The sequence below is a fragment of the Buteo buteo genome, chromosome 14, assembly GCF_964188355.1.
Source record: "Buteo buteo chromosome 14, bButBut1.hap1.1, whole genome shotgun sequence".
In the NCBI taxonomy this organism is placed as follows: Eukaryota; Metazoa; Chordata; class Aves; order Accipitriformes; family Accipitridae; genus Buteo; species Buteo buteo.
The window spans coordinates 32,200,495-32,217,073 of NC_134184.1; the positions used below are offsets into that span (position 1 = coordinate 32,200,495).

The 16,579-nt window shown below is 38.1% G+C and overlaps 1 long non-coding RNA gene across 1 annotated transcript; it reads right to left on the reverse strand.

The window, feature by feature from the left end:
* Window positions 1-1,742: 1,742 nt before the first annotated feature.
* LOC142039578 (uncharacterized) lies at window positions 1,743-16,394 on the reverse strand. The gene is made up of 3 exons (XR_012652950.1): window positions 16,227-16,394; window positions 9,166-9,256; window positions 1,743-2,381 (listed from the first exon to the last, which is right to left on the reverse strand). It is a non-coding gene; the product is annotated as an uncharacterized LOC142039578 (long non-coding RNA).
* Between the last annotated feature and the right edge of the window lie 185 nt (window positions 16,395-16,579).

Here is a 16,579-nt window from a genome sequence, read left to right on the forward strand (position 1 = left end):
ATCCCTACATGACTTCTATAAAATGCCAGACAACTGTATGACTTACAAAAGGTGAGACTGAACTGTTAGAAGAAATCAACTCAACTGTTAAGGGAATCCACTAGTTAACAGCAGAGGAACACCTCCTAGTAATTGCTACAGCTTTTCCAACCCTTAGCTGTATTTCTACAACTTCATTATTTAATTAGTCACTTCAGCAGATGTTTCAAGTGTCCTTAACACCTTTGGGGTGCAGATTACTAGTCATATTATCTACTTAGATTATTGTTTATTCAATGGTAGCTGAGGAAATATGCAGAAGCAGCAACTCAGAAGACTGTTTTAATCTTCTCCTCACCCCTCTGTGAAATATTCATAGAAGAGATACCATCTAATACACAGATGTGTATACTCCCTTTCAAAAACATTTATAGGTTGGTTCCCCACTTCCCCATCAGTGGGACCCACTACTCACAGAACTGAGCTAATGCAAAATAAAATGGTGCTTTCCAAGGCTGACACAGATTGCTAAGCAGTGAAGTTCATTTTTCTAGCTGCAAAATGAACTTCACTTACGATATGCTTTTTCAAAACAACAACAACAATAGTTTTGCCAAATGAAAATAACTTTATCCACTGAGAAAAAAAAAAAAGAAAAGAGATAAGGATGCTGGGTGCCTCTTATGGCTTTATATTAAGCTAGATTTTCAATATTTCACTAACAAGCTTAAAGTAAAACCATGCTGAATTAACTAGAAGTTAATATATTAAGAAAAAGATTTATAATCCAATACCTAAAGCTCACTAGTAGTAAAAAAAAAGAAATCAGAATTGTACTCAGCCCTATCAAACTGTCTAGTAAATATCCACAAACCAAATAGAAGGCATTAATCTCTGAACAATTAGCATGACTATTTTTTTTTAAATAAAAGACTAGTTGACAGGACGTTCTTTGAGCAAATATCAGTATTGCAAGAAGTCTCTCTCCATCATAACTCAAACCTATATGAAAGAATCAGAATTATTACTAAGTTGCGTACTATCTTCTTCAGCAGGTCTAAAGCATGACATTTTGAAAATCAGGTCTTCCTTACTTCAAGTAATTATTTTCCCCTTCAAAACAGATGGCTTCTGCCCTCAAAGTTACTATATTTAATCTTTTTTCAGTGCTACTAACTTAAAAGTTGGAACTGGAGATTCAGATATATGGAATTAGGTTAAAAAAAAATAATAAAAAAACTTACCTTTTGACTGTGGAGATTTACAATGGTTTTTGAGTTTCAGTGCCAGCAAAACAGAAGTTTTATGTTTTCAAAAGGAAGCAGATACCTTTGCTTTTACTCTGCATTAAGCTATAATATGTCTGATTCCTATTTTAAACATTAAATGTAGCATTTAAGAACATTATTTGGTTTTTTTCTTCCTAGAAATTTAATACAATCAAAAAATATCTTATTATAGGAGAAGCCTAGTGTAACATATGAAAGGCCTACTCCAATCATCCTACACTTTCTGAAGGAAACGATTACTCCTCATCTCTCAAGAAGCACTGGTACGAGTATACCGATTTTCCTTGTGGTGAATAGCAGCCCACAAGTTAAGGAACTGATGCAAACTGGCAGATTTCCCCTTCTAATTCTGAGTCATATGCGTCATCTTTTTGTCAAAAGCTGGGAAGAAAAAGAGTCTCTCTTCCAGCCTGCCACATGAAACCACCTGCTTAAAGACAGAACAGAGCAATACTGCAATATTGGTCTGCACATTGCTGGTACTTACACATTTGTTCTTGCTTTGTTCAAATAAACAAAATTCTGAAGACAACCTTAACATTAACTTAACAACAGAACTTATTTCTTTGATTCAAGGCCAAAAATCAAGCTGGTAAATGGAAAAAAAAGATGAGTCATGTTGGCATGAAAAGGCTTATTCTTAAAATTGGTAGTGTCTTACCTGCAAAAAACTAAGGATTCAATTCTGTAAAAGCTTACATGTATTACTAGAGTATTCAGCTAGATTTCATATAAATATTCACATTCTCAAAATCAAGAGTTCATCTGTGTGATTAAGACTTCTTTATCGCTGTACATGATTATCAACTAATTCCTCAACACGCACACCCCAACAAAATCAAAAACATCCCCTAAGCCCCAGAGCATCTAACAACTTCAGTGGGTTAAATTCCACATGTTCCTTTTTTTTTTTTTCTTTTGCGCACTTTGCAAATTAAGAAGCAAGAAAACTATTTTCTTCTTTCACAGATTCATCAACGTCAGTCATTGTTGGACTATATACAGTGTGGTGACACAACCTCTCTTCCAAAGGCTCCAGCACCGATTAAGGTTGGGCACATCATTGCCAGCAGATTACATATTTTCAAATTGCACTGGAGTTGCTGATCAGACCTGCAGAAAACAGGTGTAAATGTTTACTGTAACAATGCATTGTAGTACTTCTATTGATTTGTGGCACTGCCAGAGTGATTGTAAGTAACTATTCTTTATAAAAAAAACCCCTTGAGAGCAGTTAAAGCAAGAATAAGTTTTAGACATTTATAGTAAACTGTGCAAAAGAATGCAAAGATAATTCTACTTGATAAACTGGTACAGAGTGTTGGAATGATCATGCCATTTTAATCTTAGATTAGCTTTTTTATATGTAAGTACACATAAAATTTATAATAATATAGGATACATGTATATATAAAATTAGATAGAAAGATAGGTATAAAGACAGATACACACACTTATAGAATGCCCTTGTGTTGAAATTTGTACTGTGGCACAAGTATTTACGTGGCTGGGTGCATGTATTTCAATATAATGAGAGAATTTGCATTGCTAAAATAATAATTCTTGAGTGCTTTTCAAGAACCATGACATCACCATTTGCATTACAGGTTATTATTTACAAGCATTCAGGATGTTCTGTAAATCTATAATGAACATTGCAACTGTGAAAACTGTAATTTATTATATAATGCACTTAGATAAATTGTTTAAATTGTGCACAATATATAGGGATGATCTCTCCTCCTCAGTTTAATATTAAGTATAGCACCTGATTGCTCATCTTACTTCAACCACATATTTTTTTTTTTACATTCAATATATTATATTTTCCTTGATAAAATTATGAACAGAAAGTACTTGTCTGATATCTTATCCTGTTTGTGGTGTGTTTTTTTTTTTTTTTTAATGAAATGAATTATTTATACTATCTTATTAATTTGCATAACTTTGCAGTATTTTGTAAGAAATTTGTAAGAATATATTTTACTCACCATATATCCAATTTTCCTTGATACTTAACAAAAGGCATTTAAGTTTCAGTGCAATGTTACTTTACCTCCCAACCCCAGTTATCTTTCAGACAAAGGGTTCAATGTAGCACATGAGCAAATTAAAAACGAACAGAAAACACCACTGAATAAGCTATGCCTTTTTGACAGTGGCAAGAGCGAGTGAGGTAAGACACTGTGGAAGATGTTTCTTAACTTCTAATTCAGCAAAGCATAAGAACTGGCTTAACTTGCTCCTCATTCAGTGGAGCACTCAAGGATATGAGAAGCGAGTTAAATAAATGATTTAGGAGGGTAATCACAAAGACCAGCTTTTGCCTGGGGGAGACCCTGGGAAAGTCTCCATAGGCTCCCTCTTTTTCAACACAGGGCCACAGGCACCCGTAACTGTTCTGGGGTAAACTGCTGCTTTGAATTGCCCTCTAGTGTTAGCCTTCATGAATTCCTACCTCAATGACAAATTCTGTTCAGGTTTTACATAATGGAAAGTGGGTCAGCAACATAAGTTAATTAATCTAAAAATAAAACAAACACAAAAATTTGAGCAGCATTTGGAATGATCATTTTCAGGTCAGAAGACTGCGAGGTTGACAAATTAGGTATTACACACCAAAAATGCAAGAAGACATCCGTGTATCTAAATAGCAGCAACCCCCGCCCCAAACAACCAAGGGCAATAAATTTAAGAAATAACTGATGAACATTCCTGTATTTTACATTTCTGTTAGTTTCTTATGCAGTTTCACAAAAATATCAGTTTCTGAAACAAACACTCACTATTCACAGCCAAATTCACTGTAATTACAGCGACAGAGCTGGGATCAAAACCTTAATGAAAGTTGAGGAGTTGCTGGTGTAAAAACAGAACACAGTCTAGCAGTACTAATACCCTGGAAGAAATTATTCTCTCTCTGCTAATTCAAGTCTCCTAGTTACACTCTAAACCTGGATGCAAAACAGACACCATGCAAATGAAGATCCAAATTTTAAACCTGGTGATTCCAGAAAGAAAAGTGCAAGCATTTTCCTCTGAGTTTATTTCAAACCATATTTTATCTACTCTTGAATTGATTAGAAAGGCCATGAATTTAGGACTTACAGAAGCATGGAGAACATATTAGTAACACTTGGATATCATACGGGCTATGGATTTCCATATACATAGTATTAAAGATGAACATATGACCCTTTGTTTAAAAAACTACTGTGGTCATACAGAACTACAATCCCTAACTAATATTCACTCTGCTTGAGAGCTGAAACTTATTGTTAGACTTAGGTGATAAAACAGATGAAGAAAAATACACATCTGCTGCTTGTATAACCCCTGTGCTTGGCATTAAAAGCATCATTCTCCCTTCTCCTGAGAACCTGGGAAAAAAATCTTTTGGTTTTGGGGAACATGGGGACAGGGTAACCAGTACATAACCATTCTTTTTGATAAGGAGTTTTTTTGCCTGTGCAAGATACTGACATAAGTGTGACAGTATCAACAGAGAACTCTGTTCTGCAGTAGACTTTTGAATACATAATTTGATTTAGAGATAGACTTTCTCATAAGAGCCATTACAACATTTCACAACAGATGGAGCATCCTCCTTTTCTAATTCTTGATCTTGACTAAAATATGGACTAGCTTGTAACAGGAAGAAGTAAAGTGTTTTCAGAATTACTAAAGTGATAACACGCTTAAGACCACAGTATCTACTCATTCTACCAAGAGAAAATTTTGCTCCAGAAGAATACAGAAATTCTGATGCAAATGTTTTGATTTATCAGATCCACTGGAAATCCTGTCTAAATCTAAAGCTGACTCATATTATGCTATACCCACTTTGAAGAAAGAAATTATCAGTTAAAGTTGGGACTATAATAATCATGTTCATAATTACAATACTTTTGAAATGTTTATGTTAACTTTCATATTAATACTTAAATCCATTTCTTTCTGTGGGGAGAGGGGGGAATTAAAAAAAAAAAAAAAATCACTCTTCATATCAACTAAGAAGCAGATGGATAAAATAATGAAAATCTTTGCCCTGAAGGCTTAAGAAAACCCCACAAAACCCACTAGACAAAAAAACCCATAGGACACTCACAGGAAATAAAGAACAAGCTCTTAAAATTTAGTGGGTTAATGGAAAGGTATAAATATTTTAGAGATATTTGCACATTACTAAGATTTTTAAGTACTGCACAAATTAAAAAAATAGATATTGCTGATTTCTTGCTTTGAATACATTATCTTAGGCTAAAAAGCACTAAAAAAGTCTCTCAAAATATTGCTGTAAAATTTGAGAATAACATAACAGAAAAATCTTGTTCTCTGAAAAAAGAAGTCCTGCCCCCAACAAACTCAGAAAAAAATTTACTGTGAATATCCATGTATATAAAATAAATTCAAAATTAACAAAGCTAGAAACAGTGGTTTATTCAAACACACTACTCGATTAGCAATTGCATCTTCATACATGCCCCTTTCCATGTTAGTGTGCGAACAGCAGTCTAAAAAAAGGTGGATTAACGAGCCATCAATACAGTAGTTGAACATTTAAGAACTCTGATTACATTTCTCATTCCCCCACCCACAGCTTAAATGTATTGGTTTACATAAATTTCTACTTAGGTTTTTGCTGAAATAACTAAATAAACATATAAAATAAAAAATAATTTAAAAAGGGGCAATACCTTACTTTCATATATTTGCATTTGAGAAGAATAAGCATTTAAATATCCCAATTAGCATGTTTTAAGTATTTTTCCTGAAGAATTTGTATGTCATTTGTTTTACTTTTACTATTGCCTTGCAAGACGATTTTATCAACAGACAAGGAAAAATGAGGTGTAAGTACACCAGTCCTAAATCCTTCCTATATACATGTTTCATTAAATGCCTAATCTAATAATAAAAGTTAATGTCTATTTAAATCTAATAGTATACAAAACTCCATTTTAAAATAATGTTAGGGCCAGATCTAGTTTAAACTAACAAAATCCAGAAAATTCAGTTGTTTCAGATTTCAAAACTTAGAACAGCCATGCCTAAGATATCATAGGGTTTCAAACAATGGCTGATTTTACACGTGTTGTAATAACTAGGCATGGATTGCATTTATAGCTACATATCCCCTTCAGGAAAATTATTTAAGTTGCCTTTGGAAAGCAAGTGAAGTCCTTAAAGAAAGCATAGATGAGTTGACAAAGTAATCTGCAACAGTTCTGTTAGATGAGCAATAAGCATGCATTGTCAGCTTTCAAATTATGATTCGGTCAACAAGGTCTGTAGAGCCTCAAGTGTATACCTACAGTACGAATAGTAAAACTGGCCATGAAAAATTACATGAGAAGCACTTCAGCAAAGAAGTCTGTACATTTTTATCTTTCCAGCTTCATTACAATTAGATATTGCAAAATAGTTTACAAAGTCAAGCGTACAATTTGCAATAGCCACACTAACAATTTTTAAGGGGCCAGCACTGCAGCCCTTATTTCAGGCTCAACTTCCAACAACAACAACAAAAGGTAGTTTTGCTAAATAAGAACTACAATGCACAGGCTAAGAGTAAGAAAATAAAACAAACACACCCCACATCTTTCTTGAAAGTTTCACCTACTCTTTGGGTCATGAAACAGCCATGCTGACTACCAAATACAAAACAGTTCTAGGAAAAAAAAAAAAAGGGCCAAATTTCAGCATAAAAATGTTCTAGAGCCAATCAGCACTTAGAATCAACACTTAGAAAGTGGATTCTAATGATAACTGACAACTGCAGCACTCTTGAAAGATATTTGAGCTTGTAAATGAGTAAGACTCAATTACTGCATTACTGCAAAACTCTTCTCTTTGGACTTTATGAAAATTATTTAGACTTGTCTCAAAGTTCAACATACTTTAATATCTTTTTTTCATTAAAGGAAGTAAAGCTTGCATATAATGAGAACATGATTCTGCAAATCCTTATTCATGGTAGCGAGTCATTAGGGCTACTTGTGTATTTAAAAGTTTGCAGGATTAGCCCCTAAATTTAAAATCCCTTTGATTTACAGTTGTGAACCAGAAACCATATTTTGTTGCTGAATAAGATTCTATGAGAAATACTCTGAACTGGTGTCAGACCAAGGAACACTCCATCAAACTTTCACCTTTTAAATATGTCACAAGGGAGCCTTAGATACCTTTGCCTTGCAATATAATCCTGATTTTCATTAACAAGAATGTAATTTCTTTTGTACAGAAAAAAAAGAAAAAGAATGAACAAATTCAAAGTAGTGTTCTGCGAAATCCTTACATTCCTAAGAAAACTAGAAGAAAAAAGGAAAAAAAAAACCAACCCGAAAACAACCACCCACCCAACAGAAATGCAGTACATTCAGAGCACAGTTTCTGGACAGACTGTGAAATATTTATTTATTTGGGAGCATGTTAGGCATGTTACCCAAACACTGTTACAGCATTAATAAAAATACTTTCACTGTGATTTTTAATCACAGAAAGAAAAGATTAAAAATTAAAAGAATTACATACTCACTAATCACAAACTGCAAAGCTTATATAAAAGTTATGTTTCAGTCCCTATACTTTCTGTATTCAAAGTTTTGTTTCTCAACTGATAATTTTCCATAGGAGGTCTTAACTACCCTAAAATCATAGTATTATATGAAAAATATATTCAGAACATGTCTGCCTCAAATACTTCTATAACAGGAGGTGTATTACTGGTAAAAGCCAGCAATTCTTCAGTTACACTAGCCATTAGTTACAACAACGAGGAAATATGAAATTTACACCTCACTGGATTTGCTTGGTATAAATTAGCAGTTACTGGGATAATCTAAAATTTTGCTTTTTAAAACTTCTCTTATTTTATGGTACAATTACTTCCTACAAAAAAAAAGTGCTCTTGAAGACAGACAGATTTGATTAAGGATAAAAACTGGATTCCAGCTGAAAGCTGGAATTGCTAAAGTCACGACATGTTCATAAAATTTGTTGTACTGTAATATATTTTGCTGACGATAAAGTCTTACAGTTTTTACTACTCCATTTAGTATTTAAACAAATTTACTCAATTCAAGAGCAGTTACTATTTTAATTTCAATTGTTTATGTAAATGGTTAGTTAAGATTATTCATATACAACTAGATAGGTTATGATTACTCTGAATAGATTTCTCAGTTTCAGCCAAATTAGTACTTTTAGTGCAAACCAGGACTTGCAATATGAGTGTAGCATAGTCCATATCAATTATTTTTAAATGTTCACCGTTTTACTATGTAGTACCTATTTACCCACAGATAAAATAAGTAAAATTTCTGACTATTCTGGTACAGGTGAAGGGCTTTGAAGACCATTTTTTCCTGTTTTCTGCTTCTTTGCTTGTCAGGTAGCTAGTTTATTAATGCCTTTAAAAACAAATTTTACACAGTACATTGAAATGCACTCAGTTACCTCTCTGTTCTATTCTTTAACACACCCTCCCAACAAAAAAATACAGTTATTTAAAAATAAACACCATATCATCCATACTTTGCTTTTGGATTAGCAACATTTCAGTTGGAGTAATTCCCAAGACAAGAATATGAGAACAATACTATATGGAGAATTTATATAACTCCAATGATCAAGGCTGCTGCAAACTCAGCTTTTTATGCATATTTTTGGCCACTTCATTTCCTTCTGAGCACAGCTTGTGCAAATACTTTTACTTAGTCTTTTATAATTTTACAGAAGGAGTGTAAAGAAGAATTATTTTAACAAATAAAAAAAAATCTTGAACAAACCAAGCAGAACTGGCCTATTTTGAATAATCTGAATAAGTTATACTAGCATATACATTTTTTGAAATAAAGAACATATGTAATAAGAGAAATGTTAATATAATATATACCATGCTCATGCTCCATCAACCTTCCAGAGAGTTTTTCAATCACAGGAGTAAGCCGTTCTCCAAAATCAGCTCTCTATTGAAAGGTCGAAACCTGCAATAAAAATGTCATGTATTATAACATATTTCCAACACCCACAGTTTCATGGTTGATCCCCAAACATAGATGTAGGTCATCAACTTGACCCTTGCATTGTCTATGTTACAGGAAATCCTAATTTTAAAAATACTTATTTTTTTTAAGCAAACTGACTTGATTAGGAACACCTGTGATATGCCTCTTTATTATCAGAAGCCTCCTGAAACAAATCAGATTAGCATGTTTCTGCTTTCATTCTTCCCACAGCATTTTAAGCTGAAAGTAAGAGGAAGAAAAAAAAAGGGGGGGGGGAGTGGGGGGTGTTGTTCTCCCTCCCCCTCCCCCCCAATCTCTCCCTTCACCCTCAAGCAAACAAACAGGTAAGTGTAAACTACTTAATGGATGTGTGATTACTACTGTCATATTTCCTAAAATATGCTATTGACTGTTAAGTAACTTCTAGTGTTTTTGTTTAAGGAGCTTTAATTTTTTTTTGCTCTTCAAGCAGTACCATTATTCGCTTTATTCAAGTGTAGCCTACAAATACTAGCTACTTAAAAACATATAATGGAAATATTACAGTCATAATACACTCTGAGAGATTAAGTAAAATTTTAAAACCTTAAAAAAAAAAAAGCCATGAGACTAATTAGCCATGATCAGGTAAGAACAGAGTATAACTTGATAGAGGTAGTAACTATAGTCAAATATCTACTGGAGGAAACTATGCATTCACACAGGCAAATTCTTAAATTTATTTTGACTTTATTTTGACTTTTTCACTGTAGATGCCATGACGAGACACATCCTATGCCTAAGGAATGAGTAGCAGATGCCTAGATCAGGTCACCTGTTTACAAATATTTCCACAAGTTTGTTCTTTATTCTTTAAGTGTATTCCAGAAAATGCTAAACCCCCCCCTCACAGCTATGGAACTACAATAAGCATCCTGCTTTAACAAGGAAAAGGAATTTGTCTTTATTTTCATGTATTCCACACATCTTCTATTTCACCTTTTTAAAAAAAGTTTCTGTTCTTAACCCAGAAACACGAACGTTCTTCTGAAAATTCCGCCCCCACCCCCCGCTATGCTTATATTGAGACTTAACATACTTAATACTGAAACTGGACTTATAGAAAACCATCTAAAATGAAAATACAAGCTGAAGCCCTATTCGATGTGTAATTATCTTTTTCTCAGACCAAATCTTCAAGTGAATTTGAGTTAATCTGAAATAAAATAATCAGTTGCAACTAGATTCAAGGTTGAAAAGTTTATTAATAATCTATTTACTGTGGATACTCTCATTGCAGTGTCTGAAAACAAACTAAATAGTCACGGGGTGGGGGGGCCCTATTTCTAACAGTGGTTTCCTTTAGACATTAATAACGATCACTGAAAGTCACTGCTATTTTTCACTTTTAAGCAATATAACAATATCATCTTCAGTTTTAGAAGACATATCAGGAAGCTTCTAACAAAATGAAAGCTAAATGTACATAATTTGCATTTTCTACTGTTGTGTATATGTGGTAACAAATTTGTGTGCGTGAGGTCATCTTTATACACTAGCAACTGTTCATTACTGAGATATGGAAAAGTGTTTAGAATTATATAAAGTTAAAAAACATAATATTTTCTGTAAAGAGAACCTGTTTTTATTAACGATACACTAAAATATTATTAGATGCAAATATTAAAGTAAAAAATTGCCAAACTTTAAGTGTTAGCTGCACTAGAGCTCAAGTTCTACTACCCTCCTCTAATATTCATGCAAGCCTGCTGGAGTTCTCACACAACAACATACGAAGCTGAGATCAAAACTATTTCTCAGCTGTGGTACTATCAACTGCCTAGTGAATAGATATAGCCCAAAGTTTCTTTATTAGAATTAGAGTGTTTTAAAAACCTACAATAAAGGGTTAAAAAAATAATCAGCACAGACATTGCTTTACACCCTCTTAAACATGGGTAAATTTTTATACCTAGCTCATTCTAACCATTTCTGAAATTGTCCAGTATCCAAAATTAAGATATTTTTCAATAAAGAAATTCCTTTTGAAACCTAACTTATCTAGCTTGTTATGTACTAACACATCAGTTACCTAAAAATTCTACGTAACTCCTGCCAATAGTGCACAAACCAAAAATAAAATTGCAAAGCAACATTTTCACTGAGTGAAAAAAAAGTTGCTGGAAATCTGTGGCTACACATGTCCACTCTGTCTGATGTCCCCTTCGTCTTTGGGGGCATATCAATTTTTTTGTTTCCTATCTTCAAAATACATTACTGGTTCTATTAAAAAAATAGATGACTGTGAGAGGAGTCACAGAGGACTATGTACAAGAGTAATTTGGGCAGCCTGTTCAAACAAAATTTTCCAAGTATTACTGATAATAGAAGAGATCATAATTTTTGAGATCAGGTTCCAGTGTTAGATGTTAAGTGTTTAGAACTTGTAATAATATATATATATGGTAAAAAAAAATTTAAAATCTGTGGAGAACACTTATTGGTGTACATAAAGTTATTTTTAGTTTTAAAAACTTTATCATAAAAATACTTTTCTGTTTGTACACAAAAGCCTACAATTTCATTCCCTATTTCTTTCACAGAGACAAAACTAGTCCAAGATGCGCTCCACCTTTGACAGTTTGTAATGATGCAAATTGCTGGAATGACTTGCAATGGGCCTTTGGGTGTGGGTGGATGACTGTATCTACAAAACAGAATACCTGCAACATATTCGTAGAATAGAGTAAGCTTCTCAGTTCTCCCTTATATATTCAGTAGTTAATTGCTTCCCAATGCAAATAACAAAAACCAATAAGGACCTATAAAAGAAATGCTAACAGTTACATGGCTACTTTTTATGTAAAGAAAGGTCGTGTGCTTGTACACATGTAAAAGTGTTACAGAAAAGCATTGATACACCTGTTAGGATGGCTTTTGACATTCAAGATGGATGAGATGTGCACCTTCCCTACAGTGTTCGCAGGCAGGGTGTACATAGACAGGTAGTGTGTATGCAGTCCCAGTTGCACTTCACTACAGAATCTGACTTACTATTCATAAGGATAATTAAAGGAAATAAAGACTACAATTTAGCAGCAAAATTCTTTCCATGACATTACATTTTGGATGGAATAGTAAGAAGTTCAGAATTCCAGAAGCTAAGCAAAAAACCCAACCAAACAGAAAAAGAACCCCATGACACCTTGTTATCGTATATATAGTCTGCTTTTAAAATGTTACTACAGTAAGCTTCCTATATAATACTACCCTAACACATGAAAAAGTCACATAGATATGTAGTCACACTTTTAAATTACTGTTATTTCAGAAAATTAAAAAACTCCAGAGTTCCTCCAAGCTTCAGTAGATTTATATCTATAAAATGAAAGGGTACCTCTCAGAAACTTTCAGTATAACTTAATGGGCTTAAAAAAAAAAAAAAAAAAAAGACAACTGAAGCTTATTTGGATGTTTTTCCTAAGAATCAAGATAAAGGATTAGCCTGAAAAGAACAAATTAAAAAAAAAAATTAAAAAAAAATACACAAACACTCTGCTACATGGTATATCTAAGCAATATTCTATTAAGCATAGAACTTTAACTTTCACTTGTCGATATAATATAAATAAATATATATGTTTAGATCTTTAAGTTCATTTGATATTTCCTCCCAATGTAACTTTTCCAGGGCCAAGTAATCCCAGTTAATGTTTGACATTTTAACTAAGGTGAAAAATGCAAGCAGTTCTACAAGGGTCTATTTAAGCTACATGATTTTTTCCCCCCAAATATCTCAAAATAAGGAGTACATAAAATATTAGAAAGGAAAACCTACTTAACATACACTATATATTGGTATTAGATTGCTTACTGCTTTCATTTTAGCCACACCCACCTTTATGTAATTGTAAAATATGGGAATGGTGCAGCTGAGAAATAAAAAAGCTGAAAAGAGCAGTTTTATGTAGTCAAATAGGTGCTAAGCACAGATTTTAATTAAAATGAAAAATAGGTATAAATTGCATGCTGTTGAACATGACTGTCGAATAGTGGGGAAAAAAATGCATACGCACCTGTACAATACTGAATTATAGATTTTTTTTTTCCTAAATTAGCTATGAGTCAGGACAGTTATTTCCTTGAAAGTGAAAGTCAGTGTCTGTGAGTGCACTTCCACTGTTGAATAGTGTAAATCTCTTCAAATCCTGCTATTTCGAAGTATACCCAGCTACAATGAAACAGCTTTGTGCACATTCCCATACTAACTGTTAAAAACGTTTCTGAAAACACTCTGAAAGTAATGATGTAAATCTAAAGAAACAAGGGCTAAATTTCAACAGGGTCTTGCTGGTATCACAATTTGAGAGATTAAACTGAATTTTCTAGCTATCAGGGCATAAAGGTATAAATTGCAGAGGCAAACGAGGCAGCTATTCCCAGGAAAAAAGGTCCGAAAAAGTGTAATTTGTGTACTGGATTAAGAGGCTCCAGGGAAACTAAGGACTCGAGGCAGAAAAGCCTCCTTGAACTATTGTATTTCTGCGTTACACAGAAAATACCTTGAATCACAATCCAGTTGCCATGCTGGAAACGCTAAGTTTTGCATTTCACTTTAAGACTACACGCTCTCAGCCATGTACACAGAAATCTTTTGTACAGCACTTCTGCACCCCAACTCTTCTCTACGTCCCTCCTACGTTCTTCGGTTAACTCGTTATTTTCGGTGGCGAGGGTGCTAAGCGCAAGGCGGCCGGTTCTGGCTTTGAAAGCCGCGGAGGGATGTGCGGGGGGGTGGGTGGGGGGGTTGGAGGGGTGGGTGGGGGTGAAGAGGAGCGGGGAAAGGCTGTGACCCGGTCCAACCTCCCAGCCCCAGCACCGCGTCCCCGCAGGCAACCAGGGGGGGCAGCAGCCGGTCCAGTCTCCGCTGAACGGGCGCCTTAACGGGGGCCCGATGCTGCTGCATTCGCTGCGCATCCTGCGCGCCCCGCCAGCTCGACGGCAGCCCCCAGCGCCCGCCGATCCCACGGCACGGGGGAAAATATCCATACGCCTTCCTGCCTCCGGGAAAAAAAAAATAAAAAACAAAAATAAAAAACCCCAACAACAAAGCACCCCCGGCAACGAAAAACGGCCGGGCGGCCGAAAGTGAAGAGGGAAGTAGGAAGAGGAATAAAAAGTAACGCTAGAAATTGTAGCTGGGAAGGAGCCCGCTGGCCTGCCAGCGCCTGAGCTCACCGCGCTGCTGTGGAGCTGCCTGCCCCGCCGCACGGTGCTATCCCCGCCCGCCCTCCCACCGAGGAACCGCCGCAACAACAACAACAACAACAATCAGAAAAAAAAAAAAAAAAAAAGAAAAAAAAAAAAAGAAAAGACGTCTTGGGTGCGTGCAACTCCGAAACGCGAGCGCCCACGCCAAAGCCAGCCCCGAGAGGGTTAAACGGCGTCGTGGAGGAAAAGGCACCGTGTCACATATTCTGTGTGTGCGGCTGGGGGGGGGGGATCGCTCGGCAGATACGACTGCGAGAGCGATCTCGGCGCCTATCACAATAAGCACGATCGCCCTTATACAGCGACGTTTGACCGAGAGCTGCTGGCCACCGAGAAATGACATAGAAACAGCCACCAAAAAATAGCTAAGCCAATGACAAATAGCGACCCGGGTGACAGAGACGGAGAATTTTGTAGGCGGAGAAGAGGAGGTGAATGGCCAGCTCTGATCACAGTATTAGGCTGGGCTATCTACGGGGAGGGTATTTACTCGTTTTTGGGGTGTGTAGGAGGGGAGGAAAAACACCTACAAATAGCTGGCACGATTCAAATGGCCTCGGATTATGTTCCCCCCCCCTCTAGTTCAGGAAGGAAACTCGCGTTTTAACGCTAAGAGGGGGGAAAAAATAGCCCTGTGCAATACGCGATGAACAGCACTTTGGTCCTCCGTTAATACCCAAAGGGACAGAGATGATAAATGTGATAGCATGTGGCAGCATAACCGTCACCCAGGTTTCTGCTAAAGGCGGCTCCGATATCGTGACACGGGAAATTAAGCGCTTAAGTGGGAGGTGGAGAAAGCGCTTAAACGGAGAAGTTAATCTGCTAACATGGAAAGGAAACAAACGGAGAAAAAAAGCGAAGGTTGTCCTCTTATTTGGGGGGGTGGGGGGGGTGGGAGAAGGGAGGGGGAAGAGAAAGAGCGAAGGGGCATTAATCCGGGTTACGAAAACACGGGGAGAGAGGAAGGAGGAGGCGCGGGGGGGGGGGGGGGGGGGGGCTGGTGGCGAGAAAAGGGAGATGTGCATGGAAGTGGGGAAGTCATCCTGGCTGCTGCTGCTGCTGCAGAGCCGGGAAGCAGGAGCCGCCGTGTCCCGAGCGCTGCCCCGAAATTTCCACGGCGGAGAGGCGGGGGAGAAGGCGGGAGGGAGGGATCGGCGTGGGGGGGGTGGTGGTGGTGGTAAGGAGCGGGGGGGGGGGGTAGATCAGAGGAGAGCCTGTCATGTCATGTCACGGGGGAGCGGGGCGCACACCGGGGCCGCGGCGCGACCCCTCCGCTCCGGCTGTCCCGCGTCTTCCCCCCCACCCTTCCCCTCCTCCCCACCGCCTTCCCCGCCCGCCCCCGCTCCCCTCTCCCCGGGGCGGACCGCCGGGGGTGTAAGCGGGGCTGCCGGGATCCCCGCCCGGGCGAGATGCTGCCCGCCGCCGCCGCCCCGGGGAAGCGGGGTTACCTGCCGGAGGAAGGCAGCCGCTCCCACCCTCTGAGGCTGAGGGAAGCGAGTGACAGATCCGCCTCAGGAGCCAGCGGCGAGACCTGCCGCCGCCCCCGGGAGCGCTCCCTCCCTCCCGCCCGCCGGGCTCCTGAGGAGACTTTTCCCGGCGGGGTACAGCTCGCCCCCCCCGTTTTCCGAAGACGGGCTTTCCCCCGCCCGCCCGCTTCCCTCTGCCCCAGCCGCGCCCGGTCCCTCCCGGCTCTTACCGCCTAATGCCGGTGAGCGGCACCCGCTCCGAAGCGCGGCGCTGGTAGCGGCGGCGAGGGGGAGAGGAGGGGAGGGAGATGACTTTTAGCGGCAGCCGGGCGGGCGAGCGAGCGAGCGAACGGGCGGGCGGCCCGCCTGAGCCGCTGTGCTCCCCCGCGGCAGCGATGCGATCGGGCATCACTCGAAAATGGCGCCGAAAGAGCAGGGCTCTTCATTCAAATTCGTTAGAGCCAGCCCCGCTGCCCTGGGGCATGCCGGGAAGGGAAGGGGGGGTGGCGTGCGGGGGGGGGGGTGGCGGTGGTGGAGCGGGGAAAGGCGGAGGGGGGGGGGGGGGAGAGCGAGCGCGAGCCGC